Here is a 16,078-nt window from a genome sequence, read left to right as displayed (position 1 = left end):
AATGAGTTCCTTGAGGAAGAATGCACTATAATTGAACAAGTATTTTCTAAACTCCACTATCCTCGTCACTTCATCAGAGACTGCAGACGGCGGGCATTAAACATCTTCAACACACCCAGAGAAGACACTGCCGAGAAGAGATACATAGTCCTCCCAACCAACTCCATTGCCAAACATGTTTCCAACATCTTTGCCAAAACATCATTCCAAGTATCTACCTCCACAACCACGACCATCAAGGACATCACCAGTAGTAGACAGGACAAGCCTCCATCCTCTGCAGGGGTATACATAATCCCTTGTAATGACTGCAACAAATTATATGTGGGCGAAACATCAAGAGACCTCCAAACACGTATTTCAGAACACCAATATGCAAGCAGGACTGACGATACAAGGAATGCCTGTGTACAACATCGCAATTCACACAACCATTTAATTAACTACAGAAACTCAAGACTTATAGCCACAGAAGACAACACTCAATACAGAAGAATCCTGGAATCATCGCTCATCTCTACAACCAACAATTTCAACCAGAACAATGGCTTCTATAACATAGCTGAACCACTCGCCAAGAAACTTCTTCATCGCTATCCCACATAAGAACATAGAACACTGCAGAAGGTCTACTCACCACTTGTCCAATACCCCTGCCAAGCTACCCAAGACTCTATAACCCCACCCGGTAGATCATCAGATGCAGCATTCTCCACCTGACCTCAACACTCTGAACATGACTATAAATACTCTCGTACCTTCCAACCCCAGGTAGATCCGTGTGTGACTTGAAAAAGCCCACTGTGTGGGTGAAACGTTGTCAATAAAGGATCACATTATACTGCATTTGTGTTTATATTTCCATTGTGTCGGTATTTTATACCATTTATTTCCACCCTGGCAAACTCTGTTGACACCGAGCTCTGAGGTGGGTACCTCAGCCTCACAAGTGGCTTATAGGACAGAGTTTCACAAATGACTGATGTTGCAAGAAACTCGCCTGCATGCACGTATAAAGGACTAACTTACTTGGTGTTGCAGCATATATCCTGATCTTCAGCTTCCCTAAGCTTAGCCTTAGCCCCTTTGGACTTCCTCTCAGAAACCACGTGCAACCGGGAGCCTTAATTCCTGCAATATTCAATCGTTATTAGTGTCCTGCCTGCACCTCAGAAATTCCTATATCCAAGAGGGTATGTATCCCCTAGTATAACTATGCAGACACGGACACTAGCTTCCAGACTGCTCTGAGACACTGGTACTTACTGGGCATGCACTGCCTGTTGCACACCGGGCCCACAGATCAAACTCACTCACAATCTCCCCAGACACTGGCCAGAAATCTACGAGATAAAGCGGAGGTTTTGTCTTACTGTATGGGCCTGACGGAGGTCATCTACGGTACATCGAGGTGCCTCTACCAGATTTCCCCAGGTCTCAAATGTAAAGACACGTGGGGGGCGCCGTCTGCTGATCACGGCACGTCTTGTCCAGTTGGTGTCTGTCTTAAGAAGGACGCTATTGTGTCTTTGAGACCCGCACCTTGTCATTCAAGCTAGGGCTGCCAGTTCTCCCTAGCTAACTTAACCTAGTGTTTGCCTACATTATCGGCCTATTACTACCTATGTTAAGGTCTTAGGTCTACATTATTATTATCTACAGTTGCCTCAATAATCCTAATATTAGTGTACTACCAGTAAAACTACCTACTCCTTCCCTGAAGGGTAAATCTATAAATTAAATAAGCTTACCAACAATCCCCGCCAACTCGAGAGAATGCTTTTATGTTTGGGTGGGGTATAAGGGCCATCAAGCTCAGCCGTTCCATCACGGCCATGTCGGATCAGTCCTGTGGAACTTTAGGGACCAAATAAATTTCCACACACACACACACACACACACACACACACACATATGCTGCATATGCTGCAGCATATGGGCGCCTGGCAAACCTGAGAACAGCATTCCGACACCTTAGTAAGGAATCATTCAAGACACTGTACACCGTGTATGTCAGGCCCATACTGGAGTATGCAGCACCTGTTTGGAACCCGCACTTGATAAAGCACGTCAAGAAACTAGAGAAAGTACAAAGGTTTGCAACAAGGTTAGTTCCAGAGCTAAGGGGAATGTCCTATGAAGAAAGATTAAGGGAAATCGGCCTGACGACACTGGAGGACAGGAGGGTCAGGGGAGACATGATAACGACATATAAAATACTGCGTGGAATAGACAAGGTGGACAAAGACAGGATGTTCCAGGGAGGGGACACAGAAACAAGAGGCCACAATTGGAAGTTGAAGACACAAATGAGTCAGAGAGATAGTAGGAAGTATTTCTTCAGTCATAGAGTTGTAAGGCAGTGGAATAGCCTAGAAAATGACGTAGTGGAGGCAGGAACCATACACAGTTTTAAGACGAGGTTTGATAAAGCTCATGGAGCGGGGAGAGAGAGGGTCTAGTAGCAACCGGTGAAGAGGCGGGGCCAGGAGCTAGGAATCGACCCCTGCAACCACAAATAGGTGAGTACAAATAGGTGAGTACACACACAGTAGCGGCCAGTGAAGAGGCGAGGCAAGGAGCTGTGGCTCGACCCCTTCTACCAAGACTAGGTGAGTACAACTAGGTGAGTACACACACATCAGAAAGTCTGGGTTATTTCTCAGTCAGTCACGCTACTGGTGGTATGGGAAAGTCCAAACAGTACTGACTCGGGTTTTCCATGGCCCCACGTAGCTCATAGCGGCAGTAAGTAGTTCTTCACCATGAAAGTAAACACAGCAGCCTTCCTTGAGATTCATTTAATGTTCTGTGACTGTGTGCGTTGTAAAGACTTTATTAAACGACGTTTCGCTCGAGTGGAGCTTTATAAAGCTATTGTAAAGCTGTAAAAGCTTTTAATGTCTTTATATTGTTTACAATACCTCTTTCACAGCCTTCTTTATAGGATATATTTCAATATAATTTTATGTTTAAAATGGATGAATTTACATCAAGATTTTCTTAAATAGTCGAGGATATTCCTGTATATAACAGTACTTATATGAGAGTACTCATATGAGAGTACTCGTATGAGAGTACTTATATGAGAAAGACAGCTAGGAGACTCTATGATCTATATCGAGGCTGTCTGCTGAGAAGAAAAAACTATTGTCTAGTTGCCTCAAATTTAATATTAGATAGTTAAGAGTAGGAGAGTCCAACAGAAGTCTTCCTCCTACCATGATGACAGATGCAAAATATTTGCGAGATAATTTCATGGCAAAAATTTGCATTGAGGTTTTAATAGAAATATTGTAATTATTATCAAATTAAGTGTTAAACCTGTAAGGGTCATGCAGGAATATTCAACAGGAAAGGCGCCAGTAACATATGTTGTCACCATTATTATATCCTGGGTGATCTGTGGTCATTCAGAGGCTCTTAGTGCCTCACTTAACATCAATGTTCGATTGACTACAGCTGACACTTGTACTGTATTGAGTTGTGTCTGATATTTACAAATTGTTTTATCACGAGGTTCTGAAATGGCTGCATTTTTGTTTTCAGTTAGAGCTTCAGTGGGCAGTATATTCCAGTGATCTCATAGACCTATTACCAATTTTTGTTTTTACCTACATTAGTTCTGCACATGTTGCCTCGAAATTTTATGAACTTATTTCGTGTTCCTGAGTTAATTTCCACTTTAAATAGTTGTTCGAGTTTCATTGTAACATATTTTTTTTCTTTCAACACACCGGCCGTATCCCACCGAGGTGGGGGCCCAAAAGGAGAAACGAAAGTTTCTCCTTGTATATTTATTAATATATACAGGAGAAGGGGTTACTAGCCCCTTGCTCCCGGCATTTTAGTCGCCTCTTACAACACGCATGGCTTAAGGAGGAAGAATTCTGTTCCACTTTCCCATGGAGATAAGAGTGAAATAAACAAGAACAAGGACTAGAAAGAAAATAGCAGAAAACCCAGAGGGGTGTGTATATATATATATGCTTGTACATGTATGTGTAGTGTGACCTAAGTGTAAGTAGAAGTAGCAAGACGTACCTGTAATCTTGCATATTTATGAGACAGACAAAAGACACCAGCAATCCTACCATCATGTAAAACAATTACAGGGTTTCGTCTTACACTGGCTTGGCAGGACGGTAGTACCTCCCTGGGTGGTTGCTGTCTACCAACCTACTTCCTTTAATTGTAACATATATGCTCAGTAAATGCAGAGCTAAAGACTATGCTGTAGGATTTATTCTTGTTCATTTACTACCATTTTCAAATGTCTCTTGTTTTTCCCTCCGTCATATATGAAGCATCCTCTGTAATTATTTTTGTTGTTTACTGTGTTCATATTTTTCTTACTTTCTCTCTGTTACTGTATTAAGTTTCAGTTGTTTGCTGGATTTCCAGTCTGTTTATATTTCATGAATGTGTTGCAGTTGTGGCCTATGATGTCAACTATTTCTTATGTCACCTAAACTGTATTTGTGTTGTTAATGTTGTTGATGGCACTGCTGATCCTGTAGTCTCGCTTCTTGTTATTATTTATTTTGATAATTACGTTTTTTCATTGTTTATGTTATTATTGATGTAGTTGATCCTTTTGCTTCATTTCCTGTTAATGTTAATGCTACTAATTCCGTTGTTTCACTGTTGCTGTTATTGTTAATGATGTTTTCTCATTATCTGTTTTATTGTTAATGTTGTTGATCCTGTTGCATGACTGTTCCTGGTGACGATAACAGTGACATGTGGACGCAAGACAACGGTTTATAATAAACAACTGATATAATGTATATCTTTAACTAGAAATTACTGGAAACAAGAAAAAATACGTAGAAGCATCCTCTCTCTCATCTTTTATATTAAGTTGACAAGCATATTTTCTATGTCTATTGTTTTTATCTCTGCAACGAGTTCCATCATTTTTTCTCGTTAATTCCACTTGTTAATCATTATTTCCCTCACTTCACGTTCTTTCCCTTTCTTGAAATTTTCCAGTTCATTGTGTAGTTTGTGGAAATGTTTCAGTGTGTTGCAACCAGGTGTCAGATATAAAAATCACTGGGAAAGACCGTCAATACACTTGTCTGTCCTCAGCGCCACGACATCATCCACGTCACCATGAAGTCGTCACGTGTTCTGTTGGTTGTCTTCCTCGCTGTCTGCCTGATCAGGTGAGAGTAAACTTATCTACTGCGAGTTCTATTACCTCCACACCACCCCCATTCACCGTTGTTCCTCCCGTTAATAAGAGAGGCCGTCTAGTTGACAGGCTGTGGTGGACGTTGTCCTTTGCATATAGATGAAATAGAAAGGTCTGTGAATCGAATGTGGGGAAAGTATATGAACCTCACTGGAAGAAAGTCTAAGATTGTGGATAAGTTGGGATGAAAATCTATGAATGGAAGGTGAAAAAAATCTTGTGATTATGGATGGGATACTAAGAAAATCTGTAGATGAGATGGGATAAGAACATAAGAACGAAGGAACACTGCAGAAGGCCTACTGGCCCATGCGAGGCAGGTCCAAGTCTCCTACCGGCTTAAGCCAATGCACCCAACCTAGTCAGGTCAGGTCACATTGACTTAAGGGAGGAACACGGCAACCGACCTGGTAGCACAAGCTATCAGGTCTAACTCACACCCACCCACATCTACTCATGTATTTATCCAACCTATTTTTAAAGCTACACAACGTTCTGGCCTCTATAACGGTACTTGGGAGTTTGTTCCACTCATCCACAACTCTATTACCAAACCAGTACTTTCCTATATCCTTCCTGAATCTGAATTTTTCCAACTTAAAACCATTGCTGCGAGTCCTGTCTAGGCTAGATATTTTCAGCACACTATTTACATCCCCTTTATTTATTCCTGTCTTCCATTAATACACCTCAATCATATCCCCCCTAATTCTACGTCTTTCTAGAGAGTGCAGTTTCAGGGCCCTTAGTCTATCCTCATAGGGAAGGTTTCTGATACATGGGATCAACTTTGTCATCCTCCTTTGTACATTTTCCAGAGAATTTATATCCATTCTGTAATACGGTGACCAAAACTGTGCAGCATAATCTAAATGAGGCCTAACCAAGGATGTATAGAGTTGATGGGATGGGTTGAGAAGATTATTATTATTATTATTATTATTATTATTATTATTATTATTATTATTATTATAAAAATAAGCGCTAAACTTGGGTTGTGAATTATTATTATAATCAAAAGAAGCGCTAAACCGGAAGGGTTATACAGCCCTGGGTTGGGAAAAAAGTCTATGAAAAGGAAAAGGAAAAAGAATCTGTTGAGGGAAAGGGAAGAAAATCCGTGACTAAATATAAAGTTTAATCATAATGGATAATTTCCTTTCCTCATCCTTGTTGCATCCTTAACATGCTGGACGACAACATTGTTTGACAGTTCAGTAGTTTTCCTTTCCATGTTCTTTCATTGGGCGTTGTCTTCAGGGTGAAGGGCTCTTGATTCAAGGATTTGGAGTTATTCTCCAGTCGTTAGATCAACCATGAAAATTTTCCACTCTCCAGACACTGAATGATCCCTACGAGTTAAGTTTTACTCAATAATAATAATAATAATTATAATAATAATAATAATATGTAGAAAACAAACTCCACACACCTGCATTGTTCTTGTTAAAGTCTGTTAGGAATAATTAATTGAGATCATGTTAGGTATCAAGACTTGTAAGTGTCGTGGGAAATAGACTGTGCCATGGTAGATCTTACCGAGGACGTAGAATTCAAACCAGCTGAGGTAGGATGACAACTCTTAGCCATTAAGACAACCAACTCAGAAAATAGGTATTCAAAATGAAGGTGGAATTATGAGTAAGTCGAGAAGCTTCATAACTGGCTAATCTGTCTTAGCGAGGACACTTTGAGCTCTGTAATGATGTGGGTGATGTGGTTGCGTAAGTAGTGTGATTGATGTGGTTGTGTTTGCTACAGTGACAGTCATGAGATGTGTCACCTGGACAAGTCTGTAATCAGTACAATACTCTTGAAAGACTGATGGACTGATTACATCGGCTGAGGGACTGATTACCTGAAACTTTTTCTGATTTTCACCATTCTTCTATGTATAGGACTGTTGAAGCCACTGTGTGGCTTCAATAGTCCTGGAAATATGGGGCTAATTAGGTTCAGTCCGAGGAAGGGAGGGTAACACCAGCACCGCAAAGTCTTTTTTTTTCGATTTTACTATTTTTTGGTAATAAATGGTAAAAAATCTGAAAAAGCAGTTATGACTGATTAAATATTAGAGTTGTTATAGAGCTTCAGTGTTGTCTAATGTATTAAAACCAACATGTGCACCTCCAGTGGTCCGTAACTTATCTAATCAATACTCTGGCTCATTCCACATAATGTGACTTTCAAGAATAAGTCTCCAGGGACAACCAGAGAGTTCTCCTGAAAGGACATTCGAAACACTGTCATCCGTCATCTCCCTCCCTTGCCAGCCTCTTCAATCTTAATAAGATCAAACACGAACTGTTTGATTATACGACTCATCCTTGCCTGTATAATTTTGGGTCATGTCAGGCGAGTCGCCTGAGAAGGCTCGTCAAAGGCACTTGTTCGCACTTTTACATTATCTTGTCATTCCCGTATGGGTTTAGTATATTTGTTTTGCGTAACACTGGACTTTCTGCATGCACACCTAAATGTCATCCATTTGTACAAATATTGTATCATTGTTATTGTCTCTACTGACTCACAATTGCTCTGACAATCTTTTCAGTTATCCTGACATTTTCGAAAAAATAAGTGAATATTAAAAAATAATGAAAAATGTGCCAAAACGTTATTTTATTGCCATTTTTCGACGATTCACTGCAGTTTGAAGCATTTTCTGACATATCTCAAGTTTTAGCTAAAAAAAATGCATTTCACGTGGCCACAAAAAAATCCCTGATATTGATCATATTTCAGCTTTTTTTTCTTGGACGCTTATAGTCTCTGAAACACAAAGTCAGAAACCGTTGTGTATGTTCCTGTAAGACGGCTGTCTGGCCATCATGCCCAACCCATCTGCCTAAGAACTTTTTGTTACAATAAATAAGCTAATGTATGCAGATAACTGAGTTTCCATATCTTTTACCTGACTTTAGTAATAAATCTGTAAAATCGGAAAAGGACTTAGTGACACCAGTTTATGAAAAAAAAAGTGATTTTATGAAATTTATGTGACTAAATCAGCTGTTGTTATATCCAATGCTATTATCAAGAAAATAATTGTAATAATAATAATAATAATAATAATAATAATAATAATAATAATAATAATAATAATAATAATAATATCTTTTTCCCATGATAATCAACGTGTGGTGACCATCTGGCTGTGATCCACCTGCCCGGTGTTACAATATCTGCAGCGCTGTGTCAGCACAGGACGAAGGCATTGAGGTAGTAAAGACAGTTATACAAGAACGAGAGAGAGAGAGAGAGAGAGAGAGAGAGAGAGAGAGAGAGAGAGAGAGAGAGAGAGAGAGAGAGAGAGAGAGAAAGAAAGAAAGAGAGAGAGAGACAGAGAGAGAGAGAGAGAGACAGAGAGACAGAGACAGAGAGAAACAGAGAGAGAGCATGATAATATCAACGAAATACAATCAGTTGGTCAAATGAAATTGCTGGCCCACAGATGGCTCCAACTTCATCCTGTTCCCTGCTTGTATGTTTCATAACAATAAAAAGGCTTCCAAATGAGCTGATGTAGGTAACAGCTCTTAGCTTGTCAATAAAGCTAGGAATTTTTAACAACCTAACCCTGTAAAACCATGTGTAAAAACGAGAGGGAGAGAGAGAGAGAGAGAGAGAGAGAGAGAGAGAGAGAGAGAGAGAGAGAGAAGGAGAGAGAGAGAGAATATGTTAGTGTGAGAATTTAAGACAATTTCTGTTTGCACAGCCGCCAGATGATCTGATAGACGACGAGGACCCTCACCGTGACCACTGTCTCGACCCTGACGAAGATGAACACGACATCTTCCATCCAGGTGTCCCTCACGACGAACACTGTCGTAAACTTGGTCACATTGACTGAACACCCTGATGCTGAACAAGACCCCTCTACTGGTGTTATCTCGACTCTTTCAAAAGATGTCCCACTAAATCAAAATGCATAATGTCTTAAGACTCTTGTCTTTAATGTTTCAAAAAGTTGACATACTAAATTTAAAATCTTTAATTAAAAAAATTTGAATGAGCTTTTCTTTTAATGGGTCGACAGTTACCAAATTAAATCATTATCAGTAACTATACACATGCCCATAGTTTTTGTAACCTCCTACATAAAGTTACAACAACATAACAATTGTTAGGGATTGTTCATGGTACCAATTACACACACCAACACAATACTGCCTCAGGATATATACACAGAGAGATGTATGCTTCTCAGTGTATACAAGTGTACACTGAGAGTTTACTTTAATTCCTATTTCAGGAATTATAGTATTCTTGACAGGTAGTGAAAGGGTTTACCTGTAGCCTTAAATAACTCTGGTGAAGTCGGCCCCATTAACCAACTAAGACTGCCGGACCCACAAAGACGTATCCTGCCAGATAAACTGCCTTGTCTAACAAGTAGTTCCCACATGCAACAGTGTATTATTAGGAGTACATTATTATTATTATTACTATTACTGGTAGTAGTAGAAGTAGTAGTAATACTAGTAGTAGTAATAGTAGTAGTAGTAGTAGCAATAGTAGTAGTAGTAGTAGTAATAGCAGTAGTAGTAGTAGTAGTAGTAGTAATAGTAGTAGTAGTAATAATAATAGTAGCAGTAGTAGCAGTAGTAATAGTAGCAGTAATAGTAGTAGTAGTAATTTTCTAGAAATGAGTAGCTGAATTAGGAAATGAATTTAGATTGTACTGGAAGGGCCATGGGCACACTGTATGTTACAGTGTTACAGTGTACACTGTATGTTACAGTGTTACAATGTACACTGTATGTTACAGCGTTACAGTGTACACTATATGTTACAGTGTTACAGTGTACACTGTACGTTGCAGTGTTACAGTGTACACTGTACGTTGCAGTGTTACAGTGTACACTGTATGTTACAGTGTACACTGTACGTTGCAGTGTTACAGTGTACACTGTATGTTACAGTGTTACAGTGTACACTGAGGATTCAATGGTTCTATAAATAAACTGAAGGTTGAACTAAGCACAATTAACTTTTTATATGAATCATATAATTAAATATAACATTCTGACATCTTATTTCAATCAAAATTTACTTACGTATGTTTTGTGGTTAATATGATTGTTAAGAACCTCTTCGTTTACAACACAATTAATATATTTATAGTTTGGAGGATTTCACAACCTTACATAACAGTTTAGTTGCTCCTGTTACCCCCTGCCTGTGGCTCGGAATAATTTCGTTAACCTCTCACAGTGACCACTGAGTACCACTGTGACACTCATTATAACTTAATACAATGTCACCTGTGGTTATGATGACACAGGTGGATCACTTGCACTATAGTGATGCTCTCCCAGTGAAGTAACATTTATTATGTTAAACTTGGCTCGGTACTTAAGCACTTTATTTGATTATTTATATTGACTTCTGGTGTATCTCTATAAAAAACAAGTACAGTCTTCAGTCTTCTTCCATTCAATAAATTAGAGTGTTTTTCAGTAGTGGGAGACTTGCTGAAGTAAGTCAGAGGACGGCCACTAGTGTGGTTTTCTGCCTAACACCTTTAATGCAGATAAATGATTCACAGAACAACAAGTGGATAAATTAGACACATGTGCAACACTTGGCTGTCTTTATTGTGGAAACGTTTCGCCACACAGTGGCTTCATCAGTCCTATACACAGAACAATGGTGAAGATCAGAAGGAGTTTGAGGAAATCAGTCCCTCAGCTTGGAGTCGATGTAACCAGTCTATCAATATTGAAAAGAATACAGGGGCTTATATACTGTAGACAGATGAAGTGAAGCAGTCGGAGGAGATATCACATTGGACAAACTCACATGTGGAAGTAGGTCATGCTTATGGGTTAGGTAAGCGATCACTTCGACTCCAGGCTGAGGGACTGCTTACCTCAAACTCCTTCTGATCTTTACAATTCTTCTTTGTATAGGACTCATAAAGTCACTGATAAGCGAAACGTTTCCGCAGTAAAGATTCCCAAGTGTTGCACATGTGTCTAATTTATAATACTTTTAAATTCTTCAAGACGCTTTCTGCCAATGAAAAGTTTGCCTCAAGTAGCGATGGACTGTCCCTGTCATCTTGACGTAGCATCTCAACCCTGTCAAGTAGCGCTGGACTGTCCCTGTCATCTTGACGAAGCATCTCAACCCTGTCAAGTAGCGCTGGACTGTCCTTGTCATCTTGACGTAGCATCTCAACCCTGTCAAGTAGCGCTGGACTGTCCCTGTCATCTTGACGTAGCATCTCAACCCTGTCAAGTAGCGCTGGACTGTCCCTGTCATCTTGACGTAGCATCTCAACCCTGTCAAGTAGCGCTGGACTGTCCCTGTCATCTTGACGTAGCATCTCAACTGTCCCTGTCATCTTGACGTAGCATCTCAACCCTGTCAAGTAGCGCTGGACTGTCCCTGTCATCTTGACGTAGCATCTCAACCCTGTCAAGTAGCGCTGGACTGTCACTGTAATCTTGACGTAGCATATAAACCCTGTCAAGTAGCACTTGACTGTCCCTGTCATCTTGACGTAGCATCTCAACCCTGTCAAGTAGCCCTAGACTGTCCCTGTTATCTTGACGTAGCATCTCAACCCTGTCAAGCAGCACTTGACTGTCCCTGTTATCTTGACGTAGCATCTCAACCCTGTCAAGTAGCGCTTGACTGTCCCTGTCATCTTGACGTAGCATCTCAACCCTGTCAAGTAGCACTTGACTGTCCCTGTCATCTTGACGTAGCATCTCAACCCTGTCAAGTAGCGCTGGACTGTCCCTGTCATCTTGACGTAGCATCTCAACCCTGTCAAGTAGCACTTGACTGTCCCTGTCATCTTGACGTAGCATCTCAACCCTGTCAAGTAGCGCTGGACTGTCCCTGTCATCTTGACGTAGCATCTCAACCCTGTCAAGTAGCGCTGGACTGTCCCTGTCATCTTGGCGTAGCATCTCAACCCTGTCAAGTAGCGCTGGACTGTCCCTGTCATCTTGGCGTAGCATCTCAACCCTGTCAAGTAGCGCTGGACTGTCCCTGTCATCTTGACGTAGCATCTCAACCCTGTCAAGTAGCGCTGGACTGTCCCTGTCATCTTGACGTAGCATCTCAACCCTGTCAAGTAGCGCTGGACTGTCTCTGTCATCTTGACGTAGCATCTCAACCCTGTCAAGTAGCGCTGGACTGTCCCTGTCATCTTGACGTAGCATCTCAACCCTGTCAAGTAGCGCTGGACTGTCCCTGTCATCTTGACGTAGCATCTCAACCCTGTCAAGTAGCGCTGGACTGTCCCTGTCATCTTGACGTAGCATCTCAACCCTGTCAAGTAGCGCTGGACTGTCCCTGTCATCTTGACGTAGCATCTCAACCCTGTCAAGTAGCGCTGGACTGTCCCTGTCATCTTGACGTAGCATCTCAACCCTGTCAAGTAGCGCTGGACTGTCTCTGTCATCTTGACGTAGCATCTCAACCCTGTCAAGTAGCACTTGACTGTCCCTGTTATCTTGACGTAGCATCTCAACCCTGTCAAGTAGCACTTGACTGTCCCTGTTATCTTGACGTAGCATCTCAACCCTGTCAAGTAGCACTTGACTGTCCCTGTCATCTTGACGTAGCATCTCAACCCTGTCAAGTAGCGCTGGACTGTCCCTGTCATCTTGACGTAGCATCTCAACCCTGTCAAGTAGCGCTGGACTGTCCCTGTCATCTTGACGTAGCATCTCAACCCTGTCAAGCAGCGCTGGACTGTCCCTGTCATCTTGACGTAGCATCTCAACCCTGTCAAGTAGCGCTGGACTGTCCCTGTCATCTTGGCGTAGCATCTCAACCCTGTCAAGTAGCGCTGGACTGTCCCTGTCATCTTGGCGTAGCATCTCAACCCTGTCAAGTAGCGCTGGACTGTCCCTGTCATCTTGACGTAGCATCTCAACCCTGTCAAGTAGCGCTGGACTGTCCCTGTCATCTTGACGTAGCATCTCAACCCTGTCAAGTAGCGCTGGACTGTCCCTGTCATCTTGACGTAGCATCTCAACCCTGTCAAGTAGCGCTGGACTGTCTCTGTCATCTTGACGTAGCATCTCAACCCTGTCAAGTAGCGCTGGACTGTCCCTGTCATCTTGACGTAGCATCTCAACCCTGTCAAGTAGCGCTGGACTGTCCCTGTCATCTTGACGTAGCATCTCAACCCTGTCAAGTAGCGCTGGACTGTCCCTGTCATCTTGACGTAGCATCTCAACCCTGTCAAGTAGCGCTGGACTGTCCCTGTCATCTTGACGTAGCATCTCAACCCTGTCAAGTAGCGCTGGACTGTCCCTGTCATCTTGACGTAGCATCTCAACCCTGTCAAGTAGCGCTGGACTGTCTCTGTCATCTTGACGTAGCATCTCAACCCTGTCAAGTAGCGCTGGACTGTCCCTGTCATCTTGACGTAGCATCTCAACCCTGTCAAGTAGCGCTGGACTGTCCCTGTCATCTTGACGTAGCATCTCAACCCTGTCAAGTAGCGCTGGACTGTCCCTGTCATCTTGACGTAGCATCTCAACCCTGTCAAGTAGCGCTGGACTGTCCCTGTCATCTTGACGTAGCATCTCAACCCTGTCAAGTAGCGCTGGACTGTCCCTGTCATCTTGACGTAGCATCTCAACCCTGTCAAGTAGCGCTGGACTGTCCCTGTCATCTTGACGTAGCATCTCACTTGACCCTGTCAAGTAGCACTAGCGCTGACTGTCCCTGTCATCTTGACGTAGCATCTCAACCCTGTCAAGTAGCGCTGGACTGTCCCTGTCATCTTGACGTAGCATCTCAACCCTGTCAAGTAGCGCTGGACTGTCCCTGTCATCTTGACGTAGCATCTCAACCCTGTCAAGTAGCGCTGGACTGTCCCTGTCATCTTGACGTAGCATCTCAACCCTGTCAAGTAGCGCTTGACTGTCCCTGTCATCTTGACGTAGCATCTCAACCCTGTCAAGTAGCGCTGGACTGTCCCTGTCATCTTGACGTAGCATCTCAACCCTGTCAAGTAGCGCTGGACTGTCCCTGTCATCTTGACGTAGCATCTCAACCCTGTCAAGTAGCGCTGGACTGTCCCTGTCATCTTGACGTAGCATCTCAACCCTGTCAAGTAGCACTTGACTGTCCCTGTCATCTTGACGTAGCATCTCAACCCTGTCAAGTAGCGCTGGACCCTGTCATCTTGACGTAGCATCTCAACCCTGTCAAGTAGCGCTGGACTGTCCCTGTCATCTTGACGTAGCATCTCAACCCTGTCAAGTAGCGCTGGACTGTCCCTGTCATCTTGACGTAGCATCTCAACCCTGACAAGTAGCGCTGGACTGTCCCTGTCATCTTGACGTAGCATCTCAACCCTGTCAAGTAGCGCTGGACTGTCCCTGTCATCTTGACGTAGCATCTCAACCCTGTCAAGTAGCGCTGGACTGTCCCTGTCATCTTGACGTAGCATCTCAACCCTGTCAAGTAGCGCTGGACTGTCCCTGTCATCTTGACGTAGCATCTCAACCCTGTCAAGTAGCGCTGGACTGTCCCTGTCATCTTGACGTAGCATCTCAACCCTGTCAAGTAGCGCTGGACTGTCCCTGTCATCTTGACGTAGCATCTCAACCCTGTCAAGTAGCGCTGGACTGTCCCTGTCATCTTGACGTAGCATCTCAACCCTGTCAAGTAGCGCTACTGCGCTGGACTGTCAAGTAGCGCCTGTCATCTTGACGTAGCATCTCAACCCTGTCAAGTAGCGCTTGACTGTCCCTGTCATCTTGACGTAGCATCTCAACCCTGTCAAGTAGCACTTGACTGTCTCTGCCATCTTGTCGTAGCATCTCAACCCTGTCAAGTAGCGCTTGACTGTCCCTGTCATCTTGTCGTAGCATCTCAACCCTGTCAAGTAGCGCTTGACTGTCCCTGTCATCTTGTCGTAGCATCTCAACTCTGTCAAGGAAAAAATATACGAAATGCAGGAGGTTAACACTGAAGAGTCCCAGGAGCTGGGGGTTAACACTGCAGACCCGGGATTTAGAGGTTAACACAGCAGTTCCAAGAGCTGGAGGTTAACATTGCAGACCCGGAATTTGGAGGTTAATACTGAAGTCCCAGGAGCTGGAGGAAAACTCTGCAGACTCAGGAGCTGGAGGTTAACATTGAAGAGTACCAGATGCTGGAGGTTAACACAGCAGACCCGGGAGCTGAAGGTTAACACTGAAGAGTCCCAGAAGCTGGAGGTTAACACAGCAAACCGGGGAGCTGGATGTTAACACTGCATTCCCAGGAGCTGGAGGTTAACCAAGAAGACCCGGGAGTTAGAGGTTAACACTGCAGACCAGGGAGCTGGAGGTTAACCCTGAAGAGCCCCAGGAGCTGGAGGTTAGCATTGCAGTCCCAGGAGCTGGAGGTTAACACTGCACACCCGGGAGCTGGAGGTTAACACTGCAGACCCGGGAGCTATAGGTTAACACTGAAAAGTCCCAAAAGCTGGAGGTTAAAACTGCAGTCCCAGGACCTGGAGGTTAACACTGCCGACCCGGGATCTGGAGGTTAACACTGAATAGTCCCAGAAGCTGGAGGTTAACGCTACAGACCCGGGAGCTAGAGGTTAACACTGATGAGCCCCAGAAGCTGGAGGTTAATACTGCAGTCCCAGGAGCTGGAGGTTAACACTGCAGACCCGGGATCTGGAGGTTAATACTGCAGACCCGGGAGCTGGAGGTTAACACTGAAGAGTCCCAGAAGCTGGAGGTTAGCATAGCAGACCTGGGAGCTGGAGGTTAACACTGCAGACCCGGGAGCTGGAGGTTAACACTGCAGACCCGGGAGCTGGAGGTTAACAATGCAGACCCGGAAGTTGGAGGTTAACAATGCAGTCCCGGAAGCTGGAGGTTAACACTGCAGACCTGGGAG

General features: G+C 43.3%; 1 long non-coding RNA gene across 1 annotated transcript; it reads left to right on the top strand.

Annotated features, from left to right (window-relative positions):
• Positions 1 to 5,041: 5,041 nt before the first annotated feature.
• LOC128687612 (uncharacterized) lies at positions 5,042 to 9,274 on the top strand. The gene is made up of 3 exons (XR_008406865.2): positions 5,042 to 5,171; positions 8,392 to 8,422; positions 8,919 to 9,274. It is a non-coding gene; the product is annotated as an uncharacterized lncRNA (long non-coding RNA).
• Positions 9,275 to 16,078: the final 6,804 nt, after the last annotated feature.

The sequence above is a fragment of the Cherax quadricarinatus genome, chromosome 11 (genome assembly GCF_038502225.1).
Source record: "Cherax quadricarinatus isolate ZL_2023a chromosome 11, ASM3850222v1, whole genome shotgun sequence".
In the NCBI taxonomy this organism is placed as follows: domain Eukaryota; kingdom Metazoa; phylum Arthropoda; class Malacostraca; order Decapoda; family Parastacidae; genus Cherax; species Cherax quadricarinatus.
This window is presented reverse-complemented; position numbering and strand designations above follow the sequence as displayed.